Here is a 22,838-nt window from a genome sequence, read left to right on the forward strand (position 1 = left end):
ATGACTCACAAGATTTAGATTGCACATTTTATTATTCATACTTTACTTCTAGATTTCAGATTACTCAAGCCTAAGTGAGCCATTTGCATTTAGTATGCATGATTTTATAAATTGTGATGATATTGTTTACTTATTGTATGCACCCTCATATACTTAGTACATCATCAAAGTACTATCCACATAAATGTCTATTTGCTACATTGTCTCATAATGTAGGTTCAGGTGCTCAGTCTCAGCAACGTGATTGGTTTTTGAGCATATCTTCTACATTCCTGCAGTTGGTGAGTCCTCATAGTTAGGGGACTTAGTTGCTTACATTTTCAGTTTATTAGCAGATGTTTCTTATTTTATTTTTAGATAGTTTGAGTTAGTTGGGGCCTGTCCCATTGACTCTCTAAATTTAGATATTAGAGGCTTGTTGGACTACTAGTTTCAGTGTTAGACTTTAGATTCAGTACTCATATTCTCAGTATTTGCCTTACCAAGATTTATGATATTTCTATATTTTAGATAAAAACTTCTGTATCTATAATGCTTTATTTCCCTATTTTGAAAGTTGAATTAAGAAAAGGCAGCCAGGGTTAGCTCAGGACTACTTGTAGTTTGGAGCACTATGTGGCATCCCAGGAATTAGATTTCGGGGAGTTACAAACTTGGTATTAGTGCCTAAGGTTTAGAGAGTCCTAGGGAGTCAGACAAGCTGCATTATGTAGCATCTTGATCATCGGTGTTCAGCATGCCACATCTATGAGAAAGAGTCTATGTAGCATCTTAAGAAATCATCTCTTCTTTTATGATTTATCATGCATTTAGTGTCTCTATATTCTAACTCATGATTTTATGTAATGGAAAATGCCTCTTCATCGAGCTAATTCCTGCAGAGACGATAATCAACCACCTCAGGTTGTAGATCTTTTGAATGAGAATATGTCATATGCAGAGTTTTGAGCTACCTTTCAGGTGCTAGCCCAAGCCGTGACAACTAATATTCAGGCAATCATCAGGCTGCAGTCCCACCTTAGAAGGATGGGGATTTAACCGCAGCCAGAATTCGAGATTTCAAAAGAATGAACCTGCCAAAATTCTTTGGGTCAAAAGCAGAAGAGGACCCATAGTTATATCTTAATGAGGTAAAAAAGATCACCTGAATTATGCATGTTTCTGAAGAGGAGAGTATAGAATTGGAATCCTATAGGCTGAAGATTTTTTCTTATGATTGGGTAGTGATGTGGAAGAAGAGTAGAGGGGAGAATACATCTCCCATAACTTGGCAGATATTCTAGGATGCATTCATAGATAAGTTTTTCCCACTTGAGATGAGGGAAGCTAGGATAAAAGAGTTCATAAACCTAAGGCAGGGCTCTATGACAGTGAATAAGTATTGCCTTAAGTTCAACCAGTAGTCTAAGTATTCCCCTGATCAGATGGCTTAACCAAGGTCAAGCATAAGTAAGTTTATGACTGGTGTGTCTGGGATAGCAGTTAAGGAGTGTAAGACTGCGATGCTCAATAGGGACATGGATCTCCCTAGATTGATGATGTATACTCAAAATATTGAGGCAAAAAAGATAAAGGAAAAAGAGATTGAGTAAATAAGTAGGCTAGAACAGGGCAATTTGATCATGGTCAAAATAGGTCTGGAAGAGAAAATCATTCAAAGTTTTAGAATCATTCATCTATGCCTGCACCTTCTTCGGCCAATGGTTCTGCACCTAGAAATAGTCAGGAATAGTGGGGTATCCTCTTTGTCCAGATCTTAGAATATTGTGAGTAATAGGCTTAATCAATCCCTATATGCTAATTGCGGTAAGAATCATAGAGATAAATATTTGTGGGGTCAGAAGGGTTGTTATGGTTGTGGCCAGGAAGGTCACAAAATCAAAGTGTGCCTGCATGCTTGGTGGGAAAATAGAGATGTTCGTCCCCAGACTCAGGATAACAGTGCACCATCTCCTCTAGGTTACCCAGATGCTGTTACTGGTACGCTTTGTGTCTTTTATTTTGATATGTATATGTAGTTAGACCCTGGGTCGAGCTTCTCTTATGTGACCCCATTAGTTGCTACGAATTTTGAGATATGTTCTGAAAAGATCCCTGAGCCTTTCTTGGTTTCAACTCCAGTAGGTGAGTTAGTTTTTTCCAAGCAAATTTATAAGAAGTATCCAATCACTATTCTTCAAAAATTTATGTTAGAAGGCCTGATAAAGTTAGACATGGTTGATTTTGATCTTATTATTGGTATGAATTGGCTTCATTCTTGTAATGCATCTATAGATTATCGTACCCGACTGGTGAAGTTTCAGTTCCCAGATGAGCCAGTCTTTGAGTGGTTAGGAAATTCTGTGTCTCCCAAGAGTCATTTCATCATATCTTATATTAGGGCCAGAAAGTTGATATCCAAAGGTTGATTTATCATCTAGTTCGAGTTCAAGACACAAAGTGTGAGACTCTAATTGTTCAGCTAGTCAATGTAGTAAATGAGTTTCCTGATGTTATTCTAGAAGATCTCCAAGGGGTACCTCCTGATGGGGAAATATAATTCGGTATTGACCTTTACCCAGATATTTAGCCTATTTCGATCCCTCCATATTGTATGGCACCCACAGAGCTTAAGGAGTTGAAGGAGCAACTCAAAGATCTTTTAGATAAAGATTTCATAAGGCCTAGTGTTTCTCCATAGGGTGCTTCCATCCTATTCGTGCAAAATAAAGATAGTTCTTTATGTATGTGCATTGACTATCGTCAGCTGAATAAAGTTACAGTCAAAAACAAATATTCTCTTCCTAGAATTGATGACCTATTTGATCAATTATAAGGTGCAAGTTATTTCTCAAAGATAGGCCTTAGATCCGGCTAGCATCATCTTAAAGTAAGGGAATATGATATTCCAAAGACATCCTTTAGAACCCATTATGGTCATTTTGAGTTTGTAGTCATGTCTTTTGAGCTAACTAGTGCTCCAGCAGCTTTTATGGACCTCATGAATCGAGTGTTCAGCTAGAATCTAGACATGTTTGTCATAGTATTCGTAGATGATATCTTTGTGTACTCCCATAGCGATGATGACCACACAAACCATCTTAGAATTATCTTACAAACTCTTATAGATCATCAATTGTTCGCCGAATTCAGCAAGTGCAAATTTTTGCTAAGATCAGTAGCATTTCTTGGTCATATTGTTTCCGTCGATGGTATTAGAGTTGATCCTAAAAGATAGAAGCTATAAGAATTTGGCCCAGGCCTTTCTCTCCAACATGCATTATGAGTTTCTTTTGTCTAGCTAGTTACTATCACTATTTTGTTGAAGGTTTCTCATCTATTGCATCTCCTATGTCTAGATTGACCAAAAAGAAAGTTAAGTTCCAATGGTCAGGTTCCTGCGAGAAGAGTTTTCAAGAGTTGAAGACTCGACTCACTTTAGTCCCAATGTTAGCATTATATGATGGTACTGATGGTTTTATGGTGCATTGTGATGCCTCCCGAGTTGGTTTGGGTTATGTGTTGATACAGAAAAGTAAGGTCATAACCTATGCCTCTAGACAGTTGAAGCCTCATAAAAAGAATTACCAAACCTATGATCTGGAATTAGTTGTTGTGGGTGTTTGCCTTGAAAATTTAGACATTATCTGTATGGTATACACGTTGATGTGTTTACAGAATAAAAAAGCTTGTAGTATGTGTATACTCAAAGGGAGTTGAATTAGTTTTTGTAATGAGTATGATCTTATAGGTACGAGTTGTATGGTTGGATACAGGTCATTTTTCTTAGTTTTTCCTTTACCTAATTTGATACTTAGTAAAATAACTTGGATCTAAGTATGAGTGGTTCACCATGAGCCATAAGATAGGGTATGATTCGTACCATTGACTCATATGGTAGGCAGTATTCAAACTCCCTTTGATTCTATTTTGCCAGGGTACAGGTCAAGGATACTAACTGTATGGTTGGATATGACTTGATTTGGTAAGTCATAACGTTGATAGTGTTGGCTCTAAGGGGGATTTCTAGGGTACGAATGGTGGGAATCCCTCGTACTAGAGGGTACAACTGAAATGGGAGAGTCGTATCCTCTGACTGGATTTTATATAACTTAAGTTGAGGTAATCTGGATATTTCCCTTTATAACTCCTTGGGACCCCACAACTTATATCACATATGGGGACATTATTTACCCTATTATTCTATTCTTAAGCACTTAGAAACTCTCTCTAATCCTCCCTAAATCTCTTTGGTAAATAAAGGCTAAGGTTTTATTAAGAGGAGCAACATGGGACTTGTTTGGGTGATTTCTCTCTACCATCTTCGAATCTAAGTCAAGAAGTACTTGGACATGTTCATTATAGTCTTCATCAATAAAATTCTTATCTATTCTCGTAGAGAGAATGGTCATGCAAATCACCTTAAAATCGTACTTAAGACTTTCAAAGCCTATCAGTTATTTGTCAAATTTAGTAAGTGTGAATTTTAGCTAAGTTTAGTAGCATTCCTTGGTCATATTATTTCCGGTGATGTCATTACAATTGATTCTCAAAATACAAAAGTGGTGAGAAACTAGCCTAGACCTATTTTTCCATTAGATATCAAGAGTTTCTTAGGTTTAGCTGGCTATTACCGTTGGTTTGTTGAAGATTTTTCATCTATTGTGTCCCCATGTCCAAATTGACTCAAAAGAAAGTCAAGTTTCAGTGGTCAGATTCTTGTAAGAAGAGTTTTCAAGAGTTGAAGACTCGACTCACCTCAACCCCAGTTTTGACTTTACCAAATGAATCAGATGGGTTTGTTGTGTACTATGATACATCCAGAGTAGGTTTGGGTTGTGTCCTCATACAGAGAGGTAAGGTCATAGCCTATGCCTCTAGACAGCTTAAGTACCATGAGAAGAATTACCCTACCCATGATCTTGAGTTAGCAGTTGTAGTATTTTCCTTTAAGATTTAGAGGCACTATTTGTGTGGGGTGCATGTTGATGTGTTCACATATTACAAAAGCTTACAGTATGTGTTCTCTAAGAAAGATTTGAATTTACGTCAGAGAAGATGGTTAGAATTTCTAAAAAATTATGATATGGGTGTTCTGTATTATTCGATCAAGGCCAATGTAGTGGCATATGCTCTCAGTAGGTTGTCTATGGGTTGTGTTTATCACGTTGGGAATGATAAGAAGAAGTTATTTCCAGAAGTTCATCAGCTTGCCCAACTATGTTTCAACTTAGTTGATTCAGCAGAGGGCGGTTTGTGGGTGCAGAATAGTTCAGAATTATCACTGGTTTATAAAGTGAAGGAAAAGCAGGACAAAGATCCCAGTCTAGTTAAGCTGAAGGAGTTAGTCAGAGATCAGAAAGTAGAGGATTTCTCCTAAGGGGGAAGATAGTGTGTTCCGTTCCTAGGGTCGGCTATGCGTCCCAGGTGTAGATGACTTGAGGCAATGAATTCTTGCAAAAGCGCATGGTGTGCACTACTCTAATCATCCAGGGGACACTAAGATGTACTACGATTTAAGAGATATCTATTAGTGGAGTAGGATAGAGAGAGATATTGTAGAGCTTTTAGCCAAGTGCTCAACATGTCAGTAGGTTAATATTGAGCACCAAAAACCTAGTGGATCCATGCAGGAGTTCGGTATTCCCACTCGAAAATAGGAAGAAGCGAACATAGACTTTTTTATGGGATTGCCTTATACTCGTCGTCAGCATGATTCTATATGGGTCATTATAGACAGAATGACCAAATCAGCTCACTTCTTGATAGTTCATACTTCCTATTCAGTCAAGCACTATGCCAAACTCAATATCATAGAGTTGGTCAAGTTTCACAGAGTCCCAGTATCCATCATCTCAGATAAAGGTACCCAATTTACCTCTTACTTTTGGAAAGCATTCCAAAAGGGTCTTGGTACCCAAGATTACCTCAATACAACCTTCTACCCTCAGACAGATGGTCAAGTAGAAAGGACCATTCAAACTCTAGAAGATATGTTAAGAGCCTGCGATGTTAATTTCAAAGGTAGTTGGGATGACCACTTGCCTTTGATCGAATTCACATATAATAATATTTATCATTCTAGTATTCAAATGGCTCAGTTTGAGGCTCTTTATGGTAGGAGATGTAGATCTCCTATCGGTTGGTTTGAGGTAGGTGAGGCTACAGTTGTAGGGCTTGACTTAGTGTTTGATGCCTTAGAGAAGATTCAATTGATCAGAGAAAGGCTTAGGGCAGCCTAGAGTCGACCAAAATTGTATGCAGATGTGAGGAGAAAAGATCTCGAGTTGGAGATTGGTGATTTTGTTTTCTTAAAAATATCTCCCATGAAGGGGGTAAAGAGGTTAAGCAAGAAGGGAAAACTCAGTCCCCGATATGTCAGTCCTTATAAAATCCTCAGTCATTTTGGAAAGGTAACTTACAAGCTTGAGTTACCTTCAGATCTAACTTCAGTGCACCCAAACTTACAAGCTTGAGTTACCTTCAGATCTAACTTCAGTGCACCCAATATTCCACGTCTTCTTGCTAAAGAAATGCATTGGTGACCCAGCAGTGATAGTTCCCTTAGAGGGTGCAGACATTTAGAATGATCTCTTTTTTGAAGAGGTTCCAGCCAAGATCCTCGATCGTCAGATTCGCAGACTAAGGAACAAAGAAGTTCTTTTATTAAAAGTTATTTGGAGAAATCAGTCCGTTGAGGAAGCTACTTGGGAAGCAGAAGCAGATTTACAGACAAAGTATCCTCACCTTTTCTTCTCAAATTTTGATTCAGCTTAAGGTAATAGTCTTCCTTAGATTTGCTCAGTTCTATGTTCAGCTACATTTATAAACTTGGCATTCTTTACCGTTGCATATAATCGTCATGACAATCATGCATTAATGAATCACTTCAGCCATGTACTCATGCATCAGATATGCATGTTTAGTATGAAAACTCAGCGTATCAGTAGCTTCATTAATGTATTCCATGTATCAGATTTGCATATTTAGTGTATAAACTCAGTCCATTAGTATTTCTCATCCTAATCAGTCTCATTAGAGGATGAATGTTCCTAAGAGGGAGATATTGTAATACCCCAAATTTTCCTAGCTATGTTTAACACCCAGTACATGATTATTCATATATAAAATTTTTAAAATACTCAGTATTTTTCAGTTTAGAGCTTACCATTTCGTAGGAAATTCAGTTAGCTTTTCAACGATATAAAATTCGTCCAAATCTGATATCCGGAAGAAGAGTTAGAGCCATTTTTGTAAAATAGTGTGCCACCTGGTACATCAGCGCATCACAGAGACCAGCCAAATGGCTGTCATAAGTTTCCAGTAAAGCTCCGTCATAATGGCGCGTCGTGTCAATGCTTCAATTCACAATTGTCATTTTCTAGTATGGCAATAAGTTCCCACCGCACCATGCCGCTTGCCATTTTCCCATTTGTCAAATTCTAGTGAGGCTCCACAATGGTGCCGTGTCATGTTAAGGGTCCATTTTGTATTCGTCCCTTTTTGAACAGTGCTAGCCCAATTCCAGTGGCTCATCGTGATGCCACCGCGTCGTGGTGGAGGTAAAACTCGAGATTTTCAGTGAAAAAATTTAATTTATTCCCGGCGGTAATTTGGTATTTTACCATAGCCCTAAAACACAAAATTAAACCCCTATATAACCTATAATGTCATTATTTACTCACTTTATCTCAAGATTAAAACATTCTCTCTCAAAAGGGCCAAACCCTAGCTTCAAGAAATCAAGAATAAACTCAGGAATTCCTCCAAGAACCTTTAAGAATCAATATTCCCAGGTATGTTAGCTATTTATTTATGGGTTTCTTTTACCCATAGAGTCCAAGAATCTATTTTTAAAATTACAAGATTATTGATTCATGATTTACATGCTTGAAATTTGATTGTATTCATGTTCATGACATTAATTAAGTTTCAATCCATGATTAATTGTAGATTCTATGAAATTAAAATAGTATATATATTGAATTGTGTAATTCCCATGTTATAATCCTTGAATTAGCAAGTTTGGGTGTTGTAGTTACAATGTTTATATGTTGCCCATGATTATACGCATTAAGTTGTGCTCCCCATGTGTTTGAAGGAAAGTCCATGTGGATTAAATGGTGAAATCATGACATGCTAGCATATTTACATACTTATGCCCTACAAGTGTTTGATAAAATGTCTATATGAATGAATTTTGAACAAGTAGACCTGGTTATGCTTTTCAAGATCATGCTATGCTTTACTTTTCATGCTATCGAATCCTGGGGTATCTAATATCCGAAAATCTAGTTGTTTACCTAGAGATACAGTAGTGACAGAATAGTCTCAGTCATGTCATAAAACAGTAGTACTCAGTCAGTTATAGAACTCAGTGAACTCAGTCAGTTAGAGAACTCTGTGAAACTTTGTATCAGCCCAGTTCAGCTTAGTTTAATAATCAGTGTCTTTCAGATGGGAGTAGGATTCAGCATCGAATGAACCCAAGGTTGGGGGATCACCTGCCAGTAAAGGGTGTTATCCTCAAAAGCAGTTCTTTCATTCCAAAACTATGTAGACAGCGTAGGTTGAGACATCAACCTGCCAGTTGAGGGTTGATGAGGTGTTTCTACCTACCAGTTGAGTATACCACCATTCTCATTTAGGGCACCTGCCAGATGAGGGTGACTCTTTAGCTTGTCTTTACTAATGGTACTGTATTGGCACCCTTCTAACTGAGGTTACAGGTTGGTCCCCAGTTTTCTTATTTAGGGCATGTCGGTTAGATGATTACCGCCCATAGATTCAGTTTCAGACACAGTATAGAACTCAGTTTTGTTCTACAGAATCAGGACTGTCTGATACAGTCACTCAGAATTAGAAATTTAGTTATCTGTAATCTCAGTTATCAGTTACTCAGTATCAGAAATCAGTTCTTAGCTTCAGTAAAAGCTTAGATACAGTATACACGTATATGCACAGTATTGCATACTCAGTGTTTATAGTAGTTTTAGTTATCTATGTACTTATTATATTCAGTTACTCTATATCATTTAGTCAGTTATTGTTCATGCATATGAACCCTTGCATTCAGCCTTACCTCATCTAGCATACCAGTACATTCCACGTACTGACGCATACCCTTTCTTCGCACTATGATATCTCATATCATAGGTTTGAAGCTCAGGTTCCTGACCACTCATACACAGATTCAACTAGCATCAGTATATTAAGTTGTGAGTCCTCATCTATTGAGGATGTACTTTTATTTTAGTATTATCAGTAGCTTCAGTATTTCAGTAGTCAGAGTTTGTTGGAGGCTTGTCCCATAAACTCCACATTCAGACAATTTAGTTAGAGGCTTTTCAGACTAGACTAGTTTAGATAGTATTCAGATTTCAAATTTTATTTCAGTACTATATTTATCTGTATTCAGATTTATGAACCTTATGGCATTTCAGACTATTATTCAATACTATTTTAGTATTATTATTCAGTGCTCACAACAGGTACTAATCATGGGTTAGTTTGTGGTCCTTCAAGGTTGTAAGCACCGTGTGTCATCCGAGGTACAGACTTGGAGCATTACTTGCAATTCAACATCTAAATCTCTCAAAATCTCATATTATTGCACATAACAATATTGGGTATGAACCCTAATTAAAAACTCATGTAAACTCATGTAAAATTATCTTCAAAAACTAATTTTGGGAACAAGGGTGAAAGGATTATCCTTATTGAAAACCCCACATACCTTAATTGATGTTTATGTGAAGAAACTTTAACTTTTAGTTCCTACTTGTCTATTGAAAATAGATACTTGAAGTTCTTGGATTGGGAATCTTTAATTTTGAGCTATCTTGGAAAAAGAATGATGGAATTTGGATTTCTTGGAGATGAAGAATTGAGTTCTAGGGTTTCCTTGGTGAGTAATTTTGATGAAAATATGCATATAATTGTTTGAATATGATTGATTCTGTGTTTTTCACGATTTGGGGGCTTGGTAAAAGACTAAATTGCCCTTTTAAAATTTTACTTAGAATACGAAATCCTAATTTTGCCGTCCATCATGATGCGTTTCTATCACGGTGGCTTATTGGAAAAGAGACAATTTCCATTGTGGCCTCTAGCGCGATGATATTAAATTGCATTGCATCACTGGAAAAGGACGCGTGCCATTTTGCACTCAACCGTGATGCGGTGTCTGTCTAATTAGTAATTTTGACACGATACGGGCTAATCACAGTGAGCTACTGTAATGAAATAAATAGGAACTGGAGCTTCACCACAACGTGGGCTAATCATAGTGCTCCATTGGAAATCAGACAATCATGAATCTTTACTTCACCACGACGTAGTGCTTATTGCTATGATCTACTGCTTCCACTAAAATTGCCATAACTTCTCAATTGAATATCTGATTGAGGTGAAATTGGTATTGTTGGAAAGCCAAGCCAATTAACTACACATTAGTGAGCCTATAGATTGAAAATTTTATATGTATCAAGAGTTATTCATTTTTAAAGCTAACCCTTAACATTCTAAGAGCTAAACTGGGCTAGGAAAAGTATGGGGAATTACATTATATCCCCCTTAGGAACATTTGTCCTCGAATGAGACTAGCTAAACTGAACATACTGAGTGACTGAGGCTATATGTTGGCATGCACAATTGAAACAAGCTATATGAATGAATCTAAAACATACCGAGTGAATAAACTAATCTGCGAATGCATGAATTTATAAGAAGACAACTACATGGCTGAATCTGAGACTGGAAACAAACTAAATTAAGAAAGACTATTAGCTTCAACTGAATTTGAGTTCGTTCAGAAGAGATGAGGATACTTGGTTTTCATGTCTTTCTATGCTTCCCAAGTATCACCCTCAACAGCCTGATTTCACCACAGAACTTTGACCAAGGTAACTTCTTTGTTCCTTAGTCTACGGATCTAAAAATCAATAATCTCTATTGGAAGTTCTTCGTATGAAAGTCTATTCTGAATATCTGTGCTTTCTAGAGGGACTCCAATAGCTGAATCGTCCATGCACTTCTTCAATAAGGACACATGGAACACTGAATTAACAGATGACAAGTTTGTAAGTAACTCAAGCTCATATGCTACCTTCCCAACACGAATCAAAATTCGGTAGGTGCCTACATATCGAGGACTAAGCTTCCTATTTTTTCCATATCTCTTCACCCCCTGCATGGGTGAAACCTTCAAATACACCAGACCATCTACATCAAACTCAAGATCTCTCTTTCTTACGTCTGCATAAGATTTCTAATGACTCTGAGATACTTTCAATCTCGCTCGAATCATATAAACTTATTCCATGGCTTTAAACACCATATCTAGCCCAATTAAAGAGGCCCAACCTACTTCGAACCATCCGCCGAGTGATCTATATCTCACTATAAAGATCCTCAAATAGGGCCATCTGAATATTAGAATGGTAACTATTATTGTAGGCAAACTCGATCAACGGTAAGTGGTCATCCCAATTGCCTTTAAAATCAAGAACCCATGCCCTCAACATATCCTCTAAGATCTGAATGGTTCTCTTTGCCTGACCATCTATCTGTAGATAAAATGCTAAACTAAGATGAACTTGGGTACCAAGACCCTTTTAAAAGGCTTTCCAAATTTGTGAGGTAGACTAAATGCCCCTATCTCTAATATACAGCTTAGCATAATCTTTAGCTGTGTAGGACGTGTGAACTGGCAAGGAATGAGACGATTTAGTCAATCTATCTACAATAACCCAAATCAAATCATGTTGATGATGCGAATGGGGTAGTCCAGTCACAAAGTACATATTCACCTCTTCCTACTTCTAAGTGGGAATACCAAACTCCTGTAACGAGCCACCAGGTCTTTATTTTTCTTCCTTAACCTGTAGAGACAAGTTACACACTTGGCCATAAATTCTACTATATCTTTCTTCTTACCACTCTTCTAATAGACTTCCCGCAGTTGCGGTACATCTTGGTGGCTCCTGGATAAATAGAGTGATGTGCATCATGTGCTTCTGCTATGATCTGCTACCTCAAATCATCAACACCTAGCACACATAATCTACACTGGTATATCTACACACCATCTCGCTCTTTGAAAAAAACCTCTACCTTTTCGTCTTTAACAGAGCCCTTCAGCTCAACCAAACTAGAATCCTAATCCTTCTTTTCACTTCAGAAACTAGAGAAGATAATGAACTACTCTGAACCCAAGTGTTACCTTCAGCTGAGTCAACCAACCTCACACCTAATCTAGATAACCGAAGAACTTCCCAAACTAGTTTTTTCTTATCATTCTCCATGTGAGCAACACTGCCCATAGAAAATTTATTAAGGGTGTCTGCCACTATATTGACCTTTCCCGGATGATACAACACACTCATGTCGTAATCCTTCAACAATTTTAACTACCTTCTCTGACGAATACTTAACTCTCTCTGACTAAACATATACTACAAACTTTTGTGTTTCGTAAACACATCATCATGCATCACATAAAGATAGTGCCTCCAAATTATCAATGCAAACACAATAACAACTAATTCATGATCATGGATTGGGTAGTTCTTTTCATGAGGCTTAAGCTGTCTAGAGGCATTGGCTATAACCTTACCTCTCTGCATCAAAACATAACCCATACCAATTCTAGAGGAATCATAATATACAACGAACCCATCAGTACCATCAGGTAGTGCTAAAACTAGGGCTAAAGTGAGTCGAGTTAAGAACTCCTGAATACTCTTCTCATAGGAATCAGACCACTGGAACTTTACTTTCTTTTAAGCAAATCTAGACATAGGAGTTCCAATAGATGAAAAACCCTTAACAAAATATCTGTAATATCAAGCTAAACCCAAGAAGCTTCTGATGTCTGATGGAGAAATGGGTCTAGGCAAGTTTCTTACTGTTTTTGTCTTTTGGAGATCAACTCTAATGCCATTATTGCAAATAATATGACCGAGGAAAGCAACTAATCTTAGCCAAAATTCATATTTATTGAACTTGGCAAATAACTGGTGATCTCTAAAAGTTTACAACACAATTCTAAGGTCAATACCGAATTCTATTTCCCTATTGGGAGGTAGCCTTGGAAAATCTTTAGGAAAATCATCGACTACATGGACTGACTGAACTATTGGAGTCTCAGACTTAGTGTATTTGACTCAAATTAGATGATAGATACACCTTTTTGATATCAAATTTTTGGATTTAATAAGGATATGAAATGACTCTTGGGAGATACTATATTACCTTCTCACTCAAAGAATGGCTCATCTAGAAACTAAAACTTTACCACTCCGATATGACAATCTATAGATGCATAACAAGAATGGAGCTAATTTGTAACGCCCTGAAATACACCCTGGGCATCACATGGTGCTTACAGTTTCGAGGGACCACAAGCTCACCTATGAGCTGGTACTTGTCATGAGCATTGAATAAAAATATCATAATTTTGAAAAACATTTGATATTTCCTTAAGGTTTTATCACTGAATCAATATTGAAATATGAATCTATAGTAAAACTGACTAAATCTGATTAAATAATGATAAAATAACATGTCTGGTAACTGACTAGATCCTACTCCCAACTAAAAGACACTAAAATACTGAACTATTCTGAGTTTATCTGACTGGTAACTGACTGTTCTGATAATGCTCATAGTATGTTTTGAAAACTATTCTGTAATTCAATACCCCTAGGACTCAAAAGCAATAATAGTAAAATGACACTAAAACTTGAAGGACAAAACATGAAGGCTTTTATTTAAATCAATCATTCTTGTAGGCATTTTATCAAACACTTGTAGTTCAGGGTTTAAAACAATCATAGGAATTCCATGGAACTTATAAAAATAGCATTAATTCGACATAATAGTACTAAATCATGGTTTTATTCACTAAATAATAATATAAAAGCATGGATGATTGAATGATATCAATAATTTCATGGTAACATGGTATAAAATCAATAGTACATGGAAATTCATGAGTGAAATTATAATTTAAAATCAAATAGCTTGAAAAGATTATAACTTGGTAATTAAAATAGGATATTAGGACTCCATGGATGAAAGGAATCCATGGTTGAACATCTAACATACCTAGGATAGTGAATTTCTTCAAGTTCTGGGTGAGTTCTTGAGGATTGGCCTTGAAATTGGAGAGCTAGGGTTCTTGATTTGGAAGAGAAATCCTCTTGATTTGGGGGAAAATAAATAAAATAATGAGTTTAAAAATATTTTTAGGGCTTAAAAGTACACCTGCACGGATTAAAATTAGGGGAAAGGACAGTTTTACCCTTGGGCAAAACTTTTAATTTTCTTCGAATTTATCTAAAATGGGCACATGGCGCAACGCGGCTCTATCGCATCGTGTCACTAGAAATTGATAACTGAGATGAAGGCATGACGCAAAGAAATCACGGTGCCCCTTTGATTCTGATTTTCATCATTGGCACGGCGCGACATGATCCCGCAGCCGCACTGGATTTCGACATTTATGAACTGGGCCTATGGCGCGATGCACCACTATCGCAGAGCAACATTAGAAATTTACAATGGCTATTTGCACTGAATCCGTTATGTGCTAAGGATAAAAATGATGGTGTTTAACGACTTAAACTTAAAATCGTCATATTTTCTTACCAAATTATCGGATTAAGGCGAATTTTATATCATTTGAAAGCTAATTGAATTTCCTACACAATGGTAGACTCTAAACTAAAAAATGATGAGTGTTTCAAAATTTTAATTTATGGATACTCATGCGCTGGGACTTAGATTATGCTAGGAAAAATAGGGGGTATTATAATATGTCCCCCTAAGAATCATTCATCCTCAAATGAGACTGGTTAAACTGAGGAAAAACTTAGGGTTTTACTTTGAGAGAGAAGGGATGAAAATTGTATAAAGTATTTAAGAATGGTCTAAATCTTATGTTTTACACGAATTGGAGGCTTGAAAATTGACCAAACTACCCCTTTTTAAACTTTAATCGAAACTGAAAAAAATAAATTTTTCGAACTGGCATGCCACTACGATGCACTACTATCATGGTGGCTCACTGGAAAATGACAACTGGGACCTGAAAGTTCTCCGTGACGCGGAGCTATCGCGGTGCACCTTTGGAATGCCATTTAGACCATCAATGCGATGTGGTATAATCAAGTTGGCCTACTATAAATTGACAAATGGGAAATTGGACTCCACCGCGACGCAAGCTTATTACAGTGGTCCACTAGAATGTGACAATTGGGAATTTATCCTTCACCGCGATTCGGTGGTTGCTTGAATGGCACATTGTCAACACGAAAAATGCCATAACTTCTCAACCGCGTATCGGATTTAGGCGAATTTGGTATCGATGGAAAGCTTATTCAATTTCCAACACAATGAAAAGTATAAATATGGAAAATTTCACATACATAAAAATGTATTCATTTTTTAAGATAACCTTTGACATTCTAGAAGTAATATTAAGCTAGGTAAAGTACAGGGTATTATAGTAGGCTCCGTGACATAGGGTATTCAATGCTTCCAACTACTCACTCAACATCTTCCGGTTTTAAGCCACTGTATTTTCTAAAGTTAAATATCATTGTGTCGATATAATTCGGTTCCAATAGAAAATACTTAACAAAGTGACTCATATTTTTATATAGTCTTTACTACAAATTCATTTAGCAAGAGGCATTTCATATCAAAAATTTCCAAGGTCATAAGGTGTATTTTGAGTGATTCGTACAAGGTTGAGTTTCGCAACATGACTGCTCACGCATAAGAAGAGCAAGTTGGAACATTGACTTGTGTTAGGTCACTTCAAATTAATGTATTTACATAATGAAAGATTATGACATCAACTCATTGTGATTTTGGAAAGGTTAGGCGTCATGACATAGGGTCTTCAATGCTTCCAACTACTCACTCAACATTTTGCGATTTGAAGCCACTATATTTTATAAAGTTAATTATCATTGTGCTGATATAGTTCGATTCCAATAGAAAATACGTAATGAAGTGACCCATATTTTTATATCATCATTTTTTACTACGAATTCATTTAGGAAAAGGCATTCCTGAAAAAAATTACCAAGATTATAAGTTGGATTTTGAGTCATTCCCGATTACATGATTTATTGTATTCAAAAATTACAATTTCAACACATTATCTATCATAGATCTAAGTATACTAAAAATTTATTGTTCATACCATGTGATTCATACATTTTCTACCAAATGATACAAATAAACTCCACAAAAAATCACATTTTCTTACTAACATTAATCTACAGTTGTTTAAATAGTTATTAATGTATTATCATGCCATATATAAATATGTGTTGGACATCACGTTCCAAAGCATATGTTTGTAGTCGTCAAATCATAACAAAATAATTAATTCGCAAAATGGAGAGAACACCCGTTAGAGGAACAAATTTTGAAGGAGGGTTGCAATTCCCATGATGTGCTAAAGAAACTTTATGATGAACGTTAAGGGAAATGTAAAGTACTTAAGAATGAGCTCATCGAGCTCATTAAGAGTTTGTACATGTGGAAAGGAAGCACATATGTTGAAAAGCTCTTGATTAATGAATAAGACCCCTTGACTAAATATTTTTACATTTATCAGAAGATACTTCGTGAATTCCGCTTTGCTCGCTCCCTTAGAAGAGACACCAATATTGTTGAACTATAGTAGTCTGGGGGAACAAACTGTCACGACCCTAAAGGCCATGAGTGGCACCCACTCTAATCTGCCTGTAGGAGAACCATCTAAACCAAACCTTTACCCAATCACTTAGTCAATATTAAGATGATGATATCATAAAATAAACATAATAATAATAGTTCAGGATTAATCATTATTAATATGAAAGTCAAATAAAATACTTATTAAAATACCCAAGATCCAAAAGTCATCGTACAAGAACTACTAACAAAATCATGTCTAAAGAGATTTCCAGATAAAGTAAATTAGGAGTGTTTCATTGTCCGAAAGATGGACAATAACAACTAAGATGACCCGTGGTAGCCTAAAGACGGAGTGCTCACCCTTCGGATCAAGATCTACTATCAACTCTAGAGGTGAGGTCGTGTCTGAGCCTCTGGAACACTTTCTGCACTCAACAAAAAAAGAGTATAGGGTAGTATCAGTACAAACTACTATGTACTGGTAGGCATCATAGGCCAACTCAACTTAGTAGGATGTACACAACATAATTAGGAAAACAAGTAGGCAAGCATCATCAAACGACAAATTCTCATTGGACCAACAATACAGTAACAACAGGTCACCAGTGCTCACAAACAAACCACATAACTATCAAGAGTATCAATCATACGGTAAACACCTTCAGAATCAACACAAGTTTGTACACACATGCTATGGGACTTATTTTTGCCCAAATAGTCATGACCTGCAGGGAACAGTCTATGTTCATGTACTGTACCGGCGTGGTACCCGATCCAACATAAATATAAACAAACCGGCATGGCACCCGATCCAACATAAATGTAAATGTACCGACGTGGTACCCGATCCAACATAAATATAACAAGTATTATCAATATCAATTTACACAACGTCACAACATACAACACAATGTACCAAGTTTTCTAGTACACTTAAAGTCATAAGACAATTCCTTCAAGTCAATTTTTAATAAATATTTATACATGAATCAACAATCCAAACCTCAACAATTTCAAAAATGTACGAATACCAATCCACAAGTATTCAATTTAGGAGCATACACACAATTAAGTCGATTCTAAACTCCAATTAAACCGTAACCTACCTCAGAAACCGAATGTAACCTACTTTGCAAAGGCCTTACCCTTCCATAAAACCTCCGAGTGTTTTAAATCTGTTCAAACATATAATCTCTATAAGAATACGAACTAGTATGTCAAATTTAAATTAAAATGGATCATTATTCAGCCCTCAAACCAAGAATTCTTAATCTATGAATCCTAACCAAATACCTGAAGTCCTCCAAATTATAATTATCTATAACTGTGCAAAATTCCAAAGCTTAAAAGGAAATTTCACCAACTGTAGCACTTGGTTAAATAGGAAATCATGTTCCCACCTCTCTTAGCCATTAATTTATTATTTCTCTCATTAATGGCGATATCATTAGCTTATAATACTCCTCAAGCCGAATTCATTCTAGTAGTATACTTTTCGTACCAGTTAATTAATATGTACTACTATAATTCTAACTATCATCTCACTATTATAATTGGCAAGAATAACCCACCAACCCACATCAAATTTTTAGCACGAGGAAATCACCAACACTATTATTCTAACATAGTGATAAAGAATTGTTGAAAATAAGTTGAAGTTCTCACCTTGATACTTAATGGCCGTTCACGTTCTCCCCCACTTTGGCGTCTGCGTTTTTGTTTTCCTCTATTATGACTTTAAGGAGTTAAACCTATTAACTCCAATTAATCTTAACGTGGCTTCTTTGAGATGGAAAAATTACAATTTGACCCATCATCACTACATAAATTATTTATCTAAAGTATCCACAATTTTTTTTAATAAATTTTTAAACTTAACTTTCTTAAAACTCAATAACCAAGTAATGATTTAACTCACTTCGCAATACCTCACGAATTGGTACTATTCATTCCATGAATCATAATCCACGTATACAAATTATGAGAGAGCGCTAAAATAAAGAAGATGAGAAAATTTTACAAACGATCGGGAGGGTCGTTACATCAGATACCAATTAAACAACTATTCGTCCCCGAACAGGCAAACACAAGACCGGAAGGGAAAATCAGGAATTACCTAAACCAACAAAATGATGTGGATACTTGCTACGCATGTCTGCTTCGATCTCCCAAGTGGTCTCCTCAATAGGACGATTCTTCCACTGGACCTTCACGGATGCAATCTCCTTAGTCCTCAACTTCTCTATCAAGAATAACCACAGGTTCCTCATCATAAGAGAGGTTTTCATCTATCAAGATCGAATCCCAATGAATTATGTAGTTACCATCACCATGAAACTTCTTTAGTATCGATACATAAAACACAGGGTAAACTCCCAATAAAATCATAGGCAAAGATAATCTATAGGCCACTGGCCCCACACGCTAAAGAATCTCAAATGGTCCAATATATCTAGGACTAACCTTACCTCCCTTCCCAAAACTCATGACACCCTTCATAGGTGATACCTTCAGAAACACTTGCTCACCCTCCATAAAGTGCATATCTATAACCTTGCGATCCGCATACTCTTTTAGTCTGCTTTGAGCCGCTATAAGCTTTTCCTGAATGAACCTAACCTTCTCCAATGATTCCCTCAACAAATCCATACCCTACGGTCTCACCTTAAAAGTATCCAACCACTTAATGGGAGATCTATACGTCCTTCCGTACAATGCCTCAAACGGTGCCTGTCAATACTCGAATGATAACTATTATTATATGCAAACTCGGCCAAAGGTGGGAACTGATCCTAATGACCTCCAAAATCCATCACACATGCACGGATCATATCCTCCAAGACCTGAATTGTCTACTCGGACTGCTCATTGGTTTGAGGGTGAAAAGTTGTACTAAGGTCCGACCTTGTGCCCAACTCCTCATGTAACTTTTTCAAAAAGGTAGTGGTAAATTGAGTACCCCTATCCGAGATAATAAAAACTAGGACCCCATGCAATCGAACAATCTCCTTAAGATAAATCTTAGCCAACTTTTTTGCATTATAAGTCACCTGAACTAGAATGAAATATGCAGACTTGGTCAACCTATCCACAAAAACCCATATAGAATCATACTTCCCCAAAGTCTTGGGAAGACTAACAACAAAATCCATAGATATCCTCTCCCATTTCTATTCAGGAATGGGCATCCTTTGAAGAGTACCACCACGATTCTGATGCTCGTACTTTTATCTACTGGCAACTCTGACATTTATTAATAAAATCAACTATGTCACGCTTCATCTGACCCCAATAGTAATGATGCCTCAAATCATGATACATCTTGGTTGCACAAGGATGTATAGAATATTTTGAGCAATGAGCCTCAGCTAGAATAGTAGGAATCAAGTCATCAACATGAGGTACACAAACTCGCCCCTTAATCCGCAACACACCATCACCATCAAGAATGGACTCCTTGGCCTCACCCTATAAAACCTTATAATGAATTTTTCTTAACTTAACATCCTCAAATTATTTAGCCTTGATTTGACCAAGAAATGTGGACCTTGCCTCAATGCTGGATAGAATCCCTCATCTTTCAGTCACCTCAAGTTTTAGCTAGAGTCTGAATCTCTCTAGCCAATGGACACCTGCTAGCATTCAAATAAACCAAACTACCCATACTTGCCGACTTCCTACTCAGTGCATCAACGACCACATTAGCCTTCCCCGGATAGTAGAGAATGGTTATATCATAATCTTTAAGCAATTCCATCCATCTACGTTGTCTCAAATTCAAATCCCTCTGTGTGAACACATACTGTAAACTACAGTGATCAGTAAACACTTCACAACAAGCCCCATACAAGTAATGCCTCCATATCTTAAGAGCAAAAACCACAGCAGCTAACTTTAAATCGTGAGTGGGATAATTCTTCTCATTGGGCTTTAATTGCCTCGAAGCATAAGCAATGACATTCCTTTCCTGCATCAATACAACACCTAATCCAGAACGTGAGACATCACAATAAATAATAAAATCCCTACCCTCTACTGGTAAAGAAAGAATAGGAGTGGTAGTCAACAAGGTCTTGAGCTTTTGAAAGCTCTCCTCACACTCATCAGACCAAATAAAAGGTATATCCTTCTGAGTCAACCGCGTCATATGAGTAGAAATAGAAGCAAACCCCTTCACGAACCTGCGATAATAACTTGTTAAGCCAACAAAGCTATGAACCTCCATCACTGAAGTAGGCCTAGCCTAATTCTTAACCATTTCAATCTTATGTGGGTCTACCAGTAGTCCTTTCTTCGAAAACACATGCCCCAAAAAGGGTACGAAAGCCAACCAAAACTTACACTTAGAAAACTTTGCATAAAGTTTTTTCTCTTTTAATAAACCTAAAATAATCCTTAAGTGATTCCCATACTCCTCCTTACTCTTGGAGTAAACTAGAATATCATCAATAAAGACAATCACGAAAGAATCCATTTAGGGTTTAAATATCCCATTCATCAAACTCATAAAAGCAACTGGGGCATTAGTTAGCCTAAAAGACATCACAAGAAACTCATAGTGCCCATACCTGGTTCGGAATGCAGTCTTAGAAATATCATCAGGTTGAATCTTGAGCTGATGATACCCAGACCTCAAATAAATCTTAGAGAACACCCTGAAACTAGTCAAATAAATCATCTATACGGGGCAAAGGATACTTGTTACGAATCGTGACTTTGTTCAATTACCTGTAATCTATACATATACAAAGACTACCATCCTTCTTCCTTACAAATAAGACAGGATCACCCCATGGAGAGGCACTTGGATGGATAAATCCCTTATTTAACAAATCTTGCAACTAAACCTTTAACTCTCTCAACTCAGCCGGAGCCATCCTATAGGGAGGAATGGTAATAGGATGAATATAGAAATCAATGTCCTGGTCTGGCGTCATACCAGAACACACCACAGGAACTGACTCAATAGATGGGACATCTATGGAAGTGTCCCAAAGATATGCTAGGAAGGCCAAATAACCTCTCCCAATTAACCTCCTTGCACGCAGAAAGGAAATAAGTTTCATTGGAGCAGGACTATAATTACCCTACCACACAAGTCTATCCATTCCTGATATAGCTGCAGTAAGTGTCTTAACATAAGAATCTAATATAGCATGATACAGGGACAACTAACTCATACCCAAAATTATATCAAAATCTACCATGTCTAGAATTACTAAATCTGCCCAAGTTTGATACCCCATAAACATAACAGAACAAGAACGATAAACTCTATCAACAACAACAGAATCACCAATAAGAGTAGATATGTAAATCAAAAATTCAAGTAAATACACACCATGTCCAATCCCACAACAAAATTAGTAGACACATATGAAAACGTAGAGCCAGGATCGAATAATACGGTGGCCATCTGGTCACAGACAAAAATAGTACCTGTAATAACAGTGTCTGATGCCTCTGCCTTGAGCCTTCTTGAAAAGGCATAGATATAGGCCCTACCACCAGTTTGAACATCACCTCTGCAAAGCGGATAACCACCTCGATGGGGATGACTACCACCCCTACCTGCCTGAGGAGCACTAAGGCCACCCTGTGAACGAATTCTACCATTACCACTACCTCCCCTACCTGTCAGAATAAGAGCTCCAGAAGTCTTTTATTGGCTAGACTGACCAAAGTGCCTTGCATTAGGACAAAACCTCCTAATGTGACCCACTCCAGCACACTCGTAACATGTACGGTCTAAGGTAGGTCGATAAGCTGATGAAGATGAAGCAAGGTAACCACTAGAATATGAAAATGGTTGGATAGCGCCTAATGGACCACCCACAAACACCGGCATCGCTGACTGAATGGGGAGGGCAGGGTATCCCTGAGAACTCTGACCCCTAGAATAATAACCACTGAAACTGGCTCCTCTGAGGGCCTTTTTTCTGATGCTATAGCATAACCATCTTGCTTTACACCCTCCACTTTCTTGACAAAATCAACCATCTCCTGGAAAGACTTACCTGAAGATGTTATCGGAAGAGCAGAAATCTAGAGACCGGTGTTCAACCCCTTCATAAAAATATGGATCCTCTCCTCCTCAATTTTCAAAAAGTGAGATCCATACCTAGACAAAGAATGAAATTTTGCCTCATAGGCTGCAACTG

The 22,838-nt window shown here is 37.1% G+C and overlaps 1 pseudogene; it reads right to left on the minus strand.

Moving 5' to 3' along the window:
• Positions 1 to 18,782: 18,782 nt before the first annotated feature.
• Positions 18,783 to 22,525, minus strand: LOC107861809 (annotated as a pseudogene).
• Between the last annotated feature and the right edge of the window lie 313 nt (positions 22,526 to 22,838).

Source organism: Capsicum annuum, chromosome 1 (genome assembly GCF_002878395.1).
Source record: "Capsicum annuum cultivar UCD-10X-F1 chromosome 1, UCD10Xv1.1, whole genome shotgun sequence".
Classification (NCBI taxonomy): domain Eukaryota; kingdom Viridiplantae; phylum Streptophyta; class Magnoliopsida; order Solanales; family Solanaceae; genus Capsicum; species Capsicum annuum.